Below are 12935 nucleotides of genomic sequence, written 5' to 3'. Positions count from 1 at the left end.
GTGTGGGATGAGAGCGCGGAGGGAACTTCACACCTTTTCTTTCCCCGACTTCGCATGATTATCGTTGCTTAGGAAGTGTCACTCAGTGTCTCACTCCAGGAGCGTGCGATGGGATGGTTTGTGTGTTGCCTCACTGTGTGGCTGACTGACGGAGTCATAGATCCATATAATTAAGGCTTTGGCACAACTTCCAATCAGAGATCGGGAGCGGGAAAAAAGTGTGAATTTGAAAGCAGCATCTCGGGTCTGTTTGAACAACATCCAATCAGCAAGGCTGGTTCATCAGCAAGGGAAAATTAAGATAAGACAGGGGTTACTGCTGGTGGATTTGTTTTCAGTTTATGTGTTGTTTTCTTCTTTACAATTGCACAGTTAGAGCAGTAGACATGCCTGGAAGGAGAGTTGAATACTCCTCTTGGAGGACGTGGGACGGGAGGGAGTCCTCCAGAGTCTCTGACAACCTCACCTGTGAGAAGGTCATCCGGCTGCAGCTCCTAACACTGGGCATTAAGGAGTTGGAGCTGGAACTGGATCATTCGGGAAGCTGAGGGGTGATAGGGAAGACATATCAGGAGGAAGTTAGACCCAATGTGCAGTTTACAGGGAACTTGGTGACAGTCAGGGGGATCAAAGGGGTTAAACAGCCCGGCCCATTGCAGAGTGCCCCCTGTGGCCAACCCCCTCAATAACAGGTACAACACTTTGCGTACGTCTGGGTGGGGTGGGGGAGGGGTTTAATGACCAAGAGGAGGACAATCTCCCAGGTCAGGTCTCTGGCAATGATTTCGGCTCTGTGGTTTCAGAAGGGGAGGGAAGGGCCAGCTGAGGCGAGCTGTGGTGATAGACGATTATTTATTCGGGGAACAGAAAAGAGGTTCTGTGAGCGAGAGATTGCAGGATGTATTTTGCCTCCCGGGTGTCAGGGACGCTACCACTCGGATCGGGTCCTCAGCCATCTTAAGTGGGAGTGTCAGCAGGAAAAGTGTGACACGTGCTGGTGTGGCCAGAAATAGGAAGACAGCACCCATTAAGAGGTGGTTAAGTGTTCGAGGTAGGATTGAGGGCTTCTGATAGTTAGAGCAGTAGACATGCCTGGCAGGAGAGTTGAGTGCTCCTCTTGCAGGACTTGGGACGGGAGGGAGTCCTCCAGAGTGTCTGACAACTTCACCTGTAAGTATGCCATCCGGCTGTAGCGTCTAACACCGGGCGTTCGGGAGTTGGAGCTGGAATTGGATCATTCGGTAAACTGAGGGGTGATAGGGAGGACATATTGGGAGGAGGCCTGGAGGCCGCGCCCCACCGACCCACGTTGCGCCGCCCTTTCATTTACTCCGTCACCGAGCAAATCTCAGAGTTTCCACCTGAACTGGACTGGAACTAGCATCCCAGCGGGTGGTTTTGGCATTAAAAAAGGAGGAGGGGTGGGGTTTGAACTAGAGATGGAGGGGGATGAAAAACAGAATGCCAAACAGATAGTGGAGCGGTTGTTGGGACAGATGTTGGTAAGACCAGAGACAAAGTCAGGAGGCAAAAGTTTGAGCCTGCTGGGACTTGTGTTCTGAGATTCCTACATTTCAATGCAGGAAGTATTGTACGAAAGACAGATGAGCTCAGAGCAGGGATCAAGGCTGGAATTATGATATTGTAGATATCAGTGAGACGTCGGCACAGGGCGAGCATGACCGTCAGCTCAACATGCCCGGTTTTGGGTTTATTCGTCGTGATGCAGTGGGAAGAATTCAAAGTTGAGAAGCGGCTCTGTTAGTCACTTTCGATTCATTGACAGACTCGAGGAGAGAAGGCTTCAAGTGGCTCTTTGACAGGGACGTTAATGACCAGGGAATACAGGGAGATGGTTGTTGCGCAGTCAAGAGTGATTTAACTCAATTGGTACATCACAACATTGTGGGCCGACGGGAATGTTCTGCTCGGTGATTTACGTTCCCCTACTCTGCAGGAAGGGCGAAAACACAGATTTGAACTCATCAGGTGCGAATAGCAGGGATTGGAGTAGATCAAGGAATTTAACGACATATTAAAAACACAGGGAATAACACAACACAGACAGCAAAGGCAGTGAGCGATGCACCCAGCCCTCACCATGACACCGACACACCCTTCACCATGACACCAACACAACCCTCACCTTGACTGTGACACAACCCTTAACAGATACTGAGGGACCCCGTACCGTGACACCGACAGGCATCTCACCGTGACACTGACACATCGTTCGCCGTGGCAAGAACGCGCCCCTCATCGTGACGTCGACAAAATGACACTGCCTGCACCGTAGCACAGACATAGACCTCAACGAAGGCGACAAACCCACACGCCTTGTACTGTAACACGGACAAACTCCTCCCTGTCTCCATAACCCACTCCCACTCCAAAACTCGCCCCCGTTTCCGTCAACCCGTTACTCTCCTGCACTCCGCCCCGTCTCTGCCACTATCTCCACTTCACCACTCTCGTCGCCGTCACCCCTATTCCCTTACGAGCTACCCCGTGTCCGTGACCCACTCCCTCTGCTACACACTTCTCATCTCTGTCGTTCCCTCTCGAACCACCCCCCATACCGGTGTCCGTGACCCTCTCGCCCCACTGCACATTTCCCTGTCTCCGTCATCCCCTGAACCCCCGACTTCCCTCCCGGCTCCGTAAGCCACTCGATCCCCTACAGCCTTCCACATCCCCATCGCCTCCCCGCACCTTCAAATCTCTCTGCTGGTGTTCTGGTGGAATTGCGGGGAGAATGGTGCAGAGTTTACACTTGCCCCTTTACAATGGTATGAGAGGGGACCTGGCCAAAGTTGACTGGAAAGGACACAAGCAGGAAGGACAGCAGAGCAGCAATAGCTGGAGATTCTGCAGAAAAATGAAGGAAGTGCAAGACTGATATACACCAAATAAGAATGAATTTTCCAATGGACGAGTGACACTACGGTGGCTGACAAGTGAAGTCAGAGCCAAAGTAAAAGCAAAATTGCGGGTATAGAAGTTCGCAAAGCTAGTGGGAAGGAAGAGGATTGGGAAGTTTTTAAAAACGTGCAGACAGAAACTAAGGTCATTGGGAAGGAAAAGGTGAAATATGAAATGAAGTGAGCCACTAATATCTAAGAAGATCCTAGAACAGTTTTTTTGTTTAAGTGCAAAAGTGTAAAAGAGAATTCAGGGTAGATATAGGACTAATCGAAACTGATGCTGGAGATACTGTAATGAGAGAGGCAGAGATGGCAGAAGAACTGAGTGTATATTTTCCATCAATCTTCACATTGGAAGGCACCTGGAGGGAAAAGGACAGTCAGATGCGTCAGGGAAGTGAAGTTTGTACAGTGAAAGTTACGACAGAGAAGGGGCTCAGGATGTTTATTGGCCTGACGGTGGATAAATCCCCTGGACCTGATGGAATTGCATCCTTGGGTTCTGAAGGAAGTAGATGGAGAGATTGCGGAGGCAATAACGATGCTCTTTCAGGAATCGATACATTCTGGCATTGTATCAGATGACTGGATAATTGGAAATGTTACTCTACTATTTAAGAACGGCGGGAGGCAGCAGAAAGGAAGCTATAGACCATTGGCCTGACTTCAGTGGTTGGGAAGTTGTTGGAATCGATTGTTCGGGATAAGATTCCGGAGTACCCGGAGGAACATGACAAGATAAGCCAAAGCCAGCATGGTTTCCTGAAAGGAAACTCCTGCCTGACAAATCTACTGCTATTATTTGAGGAAATTATAAGCAGGTTAGACAAACGAGATACAGTAGATTAGGTGTACTGATCTCCAGAAGACTTTTGCTGATGTGTCGCACATGAGGCTGCTTTGAAAGATAAGAGGCCATGGAATTACAAGGAAGTTGCGCATGCGTGCAGCATTGGCAGATCGGTAGGAAACAGAGAGTGAGAGTAAAGGGATCCTATTCTGGCTGGCTGCCGGTCACCGGTGGAGTCATACAGGGCTCGGGGTTGGGACCGCTGCTCTTTCCGACGTACACCCCAATAATTTATCTGTGGGATTCATGGATTTGTCGCCGACTTCTACTCCTATATCTTATATCTTATGGTCTAATGGTCTGAGGGTTTAGTTCGTGGTTCAGGAATTGGTGTAGGTGGGAGGGCTTCTGAATTTGGGATCATTGTGTCTTTCCCAAGAAAGTTGGTAACTGTAAATAAGTAAAGGTTTACACCGAAACCGGTGGTGAACTAATATCCGAGGGGGAAGGTTTGCCAGGACGGTGCTGAATATGTTTTCGGAGAGTTGTTAAACTCGAGTTGTTGGTGGATGGGATTCCGAGTTCCAGAACAGATAGCGGAGTCGATGTGGGGATAGGTGTTGTAAAGACCTCATACAAAGGCAGGAATCAAAATGGTGAGCATAATGCAACTGGCGGAGGATCCTTGACATTACTCGGAAGAGAAAATGTCACCGCAGTTTACAGTCAGGATAGACAAGACAACTCGTGTAAGTGAGGCGTTTTGGCTGGAAATGATGCGACTCGTGTTCTGAGCTGCAAATATTACAAGCAAGTCATGTGAGCTCAGGGCCTGTATCAACACATTGAATAATGATATTAGAGCCATTATTGAAGCTTGGCGGCAGGATGAGCAATGCTGACAACACAGAATTTCGGTGTTCCGTTGATTTAGACGTGAGAAAGCGAAAGGAATTCAAGGAGTAGTGATCTCCCTCTCCCCTCCCACTTGCAAATTTCTTACTATCTATTATTTCAGTTAGTCCTGACGAAGAGTCTTTGCCCGGAACGTCAAATGCACCTCTTCCTATAGATGCTGCCTGGCCTGCTGCGTTCACCAGCAATTTTTATATGTGAAGACAGACTCCGGCGGACTGAGCGGACGAGACCATTGGAACGTCCAACGGTCAAGAAATCGGTCTCTGCAAGCGTCGTGGAACGTGTAGAGCAGGACAAGACACAGAACATGTCCTGGTCATCCATTGGTCCTACACCCATCTCCAGCCATCTCGGCTCTTGTCTTGCCACTGGATCCAGATGGGGATTGGGAAGAGATAGTGAGGCTGACGCTGCGCAACTCTCCCCCACTTAAATCCAAGTCATGCGCTAGTCTCGACACCATCATAATCCGGCTGCTGGCGTAGTAGCATCACCGCTGGACTTCGGGGCGAGAGGTCTCGAGTTCGAATCCGGCCGGTTCCGTTACACAATCTCCATCCGTGCTGGGTTAAGCGCCGAACAAGCAACTCGACCTCGTAGAAAGTACTAATCGTGTCGAGGTCTTCATCGATGACAGTGAACGACGTTTATGGATTCGTTGGATTAGTTTGGGGGCTGGCAGAGGACTTTGAGGAGAGGGCGGTTTAATGGCATTAGTTTGGCGACTGTCTCGGGTTGTCTGCTGGAGCCGTTTTGTCTTTGTTGAACACGTTTAACGCTCTTTGACAGCAATGTGGCCTCTGATGATTTCTGGAAAATCCACTTGTAATGAATACGACTCGTCCGTATGTGGTTTCACTGGCAATCGGTCTGCGAGAAGTCGTTGTGCTGGGACATTCCTGCAGACAAGCAGGTACTCTGTGAACAGACACTGGGATGGACCTGAATCAAATGAATACTTGTCTTTTCCTGCTTCTGTCTCCCCACTCACTCCCAGATCGTCCCAAATTCCCTCGCCACCCTCTGTATTGCTCCCTCCTACTGCATTTTGCTCCTCTTGTCGCAACACCAATTCCCCCACCACATACTGACAAAACTCTTTCACAAGATATCTGTTTTTTTCCTTATCGTAACCCCCCCCCCCCATGTCCCGTTGTCCGATGCTCCGTCTAGCTCTCTGTCCGAGCTCTCGCTTCCCCTATTTCCTCGCACTTTCTCCACCCGCTCTCGTTCTCCACTCCCTCTGCCCAGCTGTTTCCCCTCCATTCCCATTCTCCTCCTTTCACTGTCCTACTTTGGCCCTCCCCTCTCAGTTCTCTCTAACCCCTCCGACTCCCTGATCTATCTCTCCTCTCTAACCACACTGCTCAATATCATACCCTCTTGCTCTCGGTTTTCCCAGCCTGGGTAAATATTTTGTGCGCATTCACTCTGTCTATGTCCCTCTTGTCTTCTGCAAATCCAAATGGTCACCCCAAGACTGCAAGGAGTAACGTCCCAACATTCCAGATCTCTGTCCAAATGAATCCTCCGAGTACACCCTCACCGACGCCATGTACAATTGCATCGTGCCCTCCCGGCTCCAGTACCCACTGCCCAGACTGATGAAGGCCGGCGTGTCAAACGTCCTGTCCACCTGTCTCGCATGTTTTACACAGGGATCACTACCTGATGTATTGCCTGTGATTTACATGGTCTGAGATATTTTCTTTTGCTGCAACAGTATGGTGTAAAATGTAAAATTAATGTAAATTACAAAAAAAAAGAATAAATACTGCAAAAATTTTGAGTTAATGTTCATGCGTTCACAGAGGTAATGGCGCAGGGGAGGACGCTGTTCCTAAATCGCTGTGTGTGGGTGTTCAGTCTCCCGGGACTCCTCGCTGATGGTAGTAACGAGCAGGGGGCTTCTCCCGGGTGGGGAAGGCCCTCAGTGATGGATGCCGCACTTTCAAGGCACAGCCTCTTGAAAATGTCCTGGATGGTGAGGAGGGGTGTGACCGTCAGAGTGTCGCCTGAGTCTAGAACATTCTGTAGCCTCTTGCTATTCTGTGCGTAGTAGACTCCGCACCAGGCGGCGATGCGACAAAACAGAATGCTCCCCACCGTGCATCCGTAAAAGTTTCCTTGTCTTCATTGAGAGACCATATCTGATCAAACTCCTAAAGTTATAATGCCATCTGTCACGGGACAGTTGAGGATGGTGTTGAACCCAAATACCGAGTAAGGTCTGGAATTAACTCAGACTCAAACTGGGAAAAAAAAAAAAACAAGACGACACGAAGCTAATGGAAAGACAACATCACAAGCAGTAGTCCGAGAAATTGAACTTTTACGGTTGAGCACTGAGTGTTCAGCAAGATGCCTTTAGGTAGAGACATAGAAAACCTACAGCACAATGCAGGCGCTTCGGAGCAGAAAGCTGTGCCGAACATGTCCTTACCTGAGAAATTACCTCGCGTTACTCATAGCCCTCTATTTTGCTGAGCTCCATGTACCGGTCCAAGAGTCTCTTAGAAGGAATGTGGCAGGGAATGATTGCAAGCCTGAGTCTTAAAGAGAAAGTGGCATAACCGTACCCCGGGAAATGGGGCTGCGGGAACCCGGATGCCTGTCCCGTTCAGTCGGCCACATGACACCTTCTTCGTGTCTGCATGAAGGTGTTCAGGTCACTGTAGATCCTCTGAGTTGTTCACAAGCAGGAACCCATGGACTTCAATTAAGACCATAAGACATAGGAGCAGAATCAGACCATCAATTCTGCTCGCCATTTCATCAATGATGATCCATTCTCATCTCAGCTCCAGTCTCCCGCCTTCCCCCGGTTTCCCTTCAACTCTTGAATAATGAAGAATTTTTCAAACTCTGCCTTAAAATACTGAATGGCCGGGCATCCCCGGCTGCCTGCGGCAATGAATTCCGTAGATTCACCGCTCTGTGGCGAAGAAAATTCCTCCTCCACGCCTTCCTAAAGGTATCCCGTGATTTTAAGGCTGTGTTTTCTGGTACGAGACTTTCCGACAACAGAGAACCATCTCTTCGCATCCACTCTGTCATGGCCTTTTACAATCAGAGAGCTTTTCATAAGATCACCCCTCATTCTTGTGAATTCCAGCGAGTACAGGCCCCAGAAACATGAACCCGCCTTCACATGACAAGCCATTCAATCCTGGAATCAATTTCAAACAGGAGCACAGACTTTGTTCGATAAGGGATCAAAGCCTGTTCACGATACTGCAAATGCGGCCGCACAGTCTCCTTCTAAGTCTTAGCATTATATACTTGCTTTTACATTCTCGACCTCTCGAAATGGATAGGTGGAGGGGAACTGCATATCATGTATGAACCGCGAGTGTGTGACGGGGCGGGGAAGTAGAGGTTTCATTCTGTGTGGTACCAGAGAGAATGACATGGTGCAGTGTGAAGGGGTGTTCACCGTGCGTCACACAACTAGTGGTGTGATATACCTTTGCTGATTGAGCGTCACTCCGTGTCTAACCAGGAGAGTGTGTGATGGGACGGTGTGGATATGATTGACTCTGTGCCTACTCCTGGAGTGTGTGATGGGACGCTGTAGAGGGAGAGTCACTCTGTGTCTAACCCGGGAATATGTGATGGGACGGTGTGGAGGCAGCTTCACTCTGTGCCTGAACATGGGAGTCTGTGATGGGACGGTGTGGAGGCAGCTTCACTCTGTGCCTGAACATGGGAGTCTGTGATGGGACTGTGTGGAGGGAGATTCACTGTGTCTCTGACTCCTGGAGTGTTTGATGGGACGCTGTAGAGGGAGAGTCACTGTATGTCTAACCCAGGAATATGTGATGGGACGGTGTGGAGGCAGCTTCACTCTCTGCCTGAACATAGGAGTCTGTGATGGGACTGTGTGGAGGGAGATTCATTCTGTGTCTGACCCCTGGAGTGTGTGATGGGGCGGTGTGGAGGGAGATTCACTCTGTGTCTGACCCCGGGAGTGTGTGATGGGACGGTGTGGAGGGAGTTTCACTCTGTGTCTGACCCCAGGTATGTGTGATGGGACGGTGTTGAGGGAGATTCACTCTGTGTCTGACGCCAGGAGTGTGTGATGGTATGGCACGAAGGCAGCTCAGAGGAAAGATGAATGCTCCTCTTGCAGGACGTAGGACGGCAGGGAAACCTCCAGTGTCTCTGATAACTTCACCTGTCAGAAGTGCATCCGGCTGCAACTGCTAACACTTCGCGTTAAGGAGTTGGAAGTGATACAGGATGAACTCAGAATCATTCGGAAAGCTGAGGACAGATAGGGAGGACAGATTGGGAGGAAGTTATGCCCAATGTGCAGTTCACAGGAGACTGGGGTACAGTCAGGAGGATGAAAGGGGTTAACCAGCCAGGCCCAGTGCGAAGAGCCCTCTGTGGCCAACCGGCTGAAAAACAGGTATAGCACTTTGTATTCTTCTGGGTGGGGGAGATGGGTGCATACGACCAAGTAGCGATGTGTCTCACAGGTCAGGACTCTGGCACTGAGTTCGGTTCTGTGGTTCAGGAGGGAAGGGAGGAGAGCGAAATGCGCTGTGGTGCTTGCGGGGTCATTGTTCGGGGAACAGATCTGTGTGCGAGAGGGTGATTACTGGATGGTATGTTTCCCTCCTGCGTGCCAGGGTTGCAACTTCTCCGATCGGGTCCTCAGCAATCTCAAGTGGGACGCTGAGCAGCCAAATCTCTGCCCGGGTTGGTGTGGCCAGAAATAGGATAATCACACAGATTAACACTTGGCCAAGCTGTCGGGGTCGGAATGAAGTCTTCAGATAGCTCGATTATTGGGTTCTCTTCCAAGGAATGTGAGCCCGGTGCATAAGAGACTGTTTCAATCCAATCCAAGTTTAGTTTTCATTCAACCACAGGTAATATCCATGAATACAGACAAACGGGCCAGCGTTACTCCAGTAAAAGAAAAAAAAAACAAAATAATAATAAAATAAAACAGATAATACCAACAGTCACACGTGGCTCAAAGTACACGCAATACTTCTGGGATGGAAAGATATCAAGCACACGGTTGGTATCAGTAGTTTATACGATCACCCTGTTATACTGCTTTAAATACATACACATATATGCAAATCTGCAGTCGACCACAACAGAACATATCTTCTGCCGGGCGAGCACTAGGGGGCAGCACATGCGCCAGTTTGGAGGCCGCGCCACACCGCCCCCACATTGCACTGCTTCTTCAGTTTCAAGTAGTCTCTTACATTTCACTCGTGTATCCACCACTGACTCAGTCAGTGTATTCCACGCACCAACCGCTCCCTGAGTAAAAAAATCTTCCTCTAATATCCCCCTTGATCTTCACACCCGTTAGCTTAAAGTCAAGGAATAAAATTACATATGACATGTATAGGAAACAGGGATTAAATAAATTGACAGAGGAGTATAAGAAAGGCAAGAAAATACTTAAAAGAGAAATCAGGAGGGCTAAAAGAAGACATGCGCTTGCCTTGGCAGTCAAAGTGAAGGATAATCAAAAGAGCTTTTACAGCTATATTAAGAGCAAAAGGATTCTAAGGGATAGAATTGGTCCTCAGGAAGATCAGGGTGGTCGGCAATGTGCGGAAACAAGGAAATGGGGGAGATCTTACATAGGTTTTGTGCGTCTGTATTTACTAAGGAAACTGGCATGAAGTCTATGGAATTAAGGGAAACAAGTAGTGAGATCATGGAAACTGTACAGATTGAAAAGGAGGAGGTGCTTGCTGTCTTGAGAAAAATTAAAGTGGATAAATCCCCGGGATTTGACAGGGTGTTCCCTCTGACCTTGAAGGAGACTAGTGTTGAAATTGCAGGGGCGCTGGCAGAAATATTTAAGATGCCCCTGTCTACAGGTGAGGTGCCGGAGGATTGGAGAGGGGCTCATGTTGTTCCATTCTTTAAAAACGGATCGAAAAGTAATCCAGGAAATTATAGGCCGATCAGTTTAACGTCGGTAGTAGGTAAATTATTGGAGGGAGTACTAAGAGACAGAATCTACAAGCATTTGGATAGACAGGGACTTATTAGGGAGTGTCAACATGGCTTTGTGCGTGGTAGGTCATGTTTGACCAATCCATTGAAATTTTTCGAGGAGGTTACCAGGAAACTTGATGAAGGGAAGGTAGTGGATATTGTCTACATGGACTTCAGTAAGGCTTTTGACAAGGTCTCGCATGGGAGGTTAGTTAGGAAAATTCAGTCGCGAGATATACATGGAGAGGTGGTAAATTGGATTACACATTGGCTCTATGGAAGAAGCCAATGAGTGGTAGTAGAGAATTGCTTCTCCGAGTGGAGGCCTGTGATTAGTGGTGTGCCACAAGGATCATTGTTGGGTCCATTGTTATTTGCCATCTATATCAATGATCTGGATGATAATGTGGTAAATTGGATTAGCAGATATGTTGATGATACAAAGATTTGAGGTGTAGTAGACAGTGAGGAAGGTTTTCAGAGCATGCAGAGGGACTTGGACCAGCTGGCAAAATGGGCTGAAAAATGGCAGATGGAGTTTAATACAGACCGGTGTGAGGTATGGCACGTTGGAAGGACAAACCAAGGTAGAACATACAGGGTTAATGGTAAGGCACTGAGCAGTGCAGTAGAACAGAGGGATCTGGGAATACAGATACAAAATTCCCTAAAAGTGGCGTCACAGGTAGATAGGGTAGTAAAGAGAGCTTTTGGTACATTGGCCTTTATTAATCAAAGTATCGAGTATAAGAGCTGGAATCTTATGATGAAGTTGTTATAAGGCATTGGTGAGGCCGAATCTGGAGTATTGTGTTCAGTTTTGGTCACCAAATTACAGGAAGGATATAAATAAGGTTGAAAGAGTGCAGAGAAGGTTTACAAGGATGTTGCCGGGACTTGAGAAACTCAGTTACAGAGAAAGGTTGAACAGGTTAAGACTTTATTCCCTGGAGCGTAGAGGAATGAGGGGAGATTTGATAGAGGTATATAAAATAATGATGGGTATAGATAGAGTGAGTGCAAGCAGGCTATTTCCACTGAGGCAAGGGGAGAACAAAAGCCAGAGGACATGGGTTAAGGGTTAGGGTGGAAAAGTTTAAAGGGAACATTGGCGGGGAGGAGGGGCTTCTTCACACAGAGAGTGGCGGGAGTATGGAATGATCTGCTAGACGAGGTGGTAAATGCTGGTTACTTTTTTTTAACATGTAAGAATTACTTGGATAGACACATGGATGGGAAATGTATGGAGGGATATGGTCCGTCTGCAGGTCAGTGGGACTAGACAGGAAATGGTTCGGTACAGCCAAGAAGGGCCAAAAGGCCTGTTTCTGTGCTGTAGTTTTTCTATGGTTTCTATGGTAAATATAAACACTTTCATGGGGCCACATAGTTGACCACCTTACAGTCTTGGGGGTTTAGTGGAACAAATCTGTATGAAGTCGCAGTCTGTTGCAAGGAGCAAAAGGTTGTGATCTTGGTTGATCTTAACAGGAATTGACTGTGAGTCCCATACTGTGAAAGGACCAATGGGATAGTTTGTCAAGTGTTTGAAGGAAAGCTGCCTTAAGCAGTACGTGTAATGTCTCCTACCGAAATGGGGCAAGGCATGTGACAGAATTTTGTTTAGGAGACCATTTGTGTGGCAGTAACAGGATCGGCCCTAGACAGCATGTATTTCCGAAGGGGAAAACATGCTTCTGGAATTTTGCTGTGGATGTAACTATGAAAATGGACAAGGGAGAGCCAGTGGACGTAGTGTACCTGGACTTTCAGAAAATCTTTGATAAGGTCCCACATAGGAGATTAGTGGGCAACATTAGGGAGTTATTAGTGTGCAGTTTTGGTCTCCAAATTTGAGGAAGGACATTCTTGCTATTGAGGGAGTGCAGCGTAGGTTCACGAGGTTAATTCCCGGGATGGCGGGACTGTCATATGTTGAAAGATTGGAGCGACTGGCTTGTATACACTGGAATTTAGAAGGATGAGTGGGGATCTGATTGAAACATATAAGTTTATAAGTGATTGGACACGCTACATGCAGTAAACATGTTACCGATGTTGGGGAAGTCCAGATCTAGAGGCTACAGTTGAGGAATAAGGGGTAGGACATTTAGAACCGAGTTGACGAAAAACTTTGTCACTGACGGAATTGTCGATCTGTGGAATGCTGTACCTCAGAAGGCGGTAGAGGCCAATTCTCCGGATGCTTTTAAAAAAGAGTTAGAGCTCTCGATGATAGCGGTGTCAAGGGATATGTGGAGAAGGCAGTAACGGGGTACTGATTGTGGATGATCAGCCATGATCATAGCAAATAGCGGTGC

Source organism: Mobula birostris, chromosome 13, assembly GCF_030028105.1.
Source record: "Mobula birostris isolate sMobBir1 chromosome 13, sMobBir1.hap1, whole genome shotgun sequence".
Classification (NCBI taxonomy): domain Eukaryota; kingdom Metazoa; phylum Chordata; class Chondrichthyes; order Myliobatiformes; family Myliobatidae; genus Mobula; species Mobula birostris.
Note: the sequence above shows the minus strand (reverse complement) of the source record.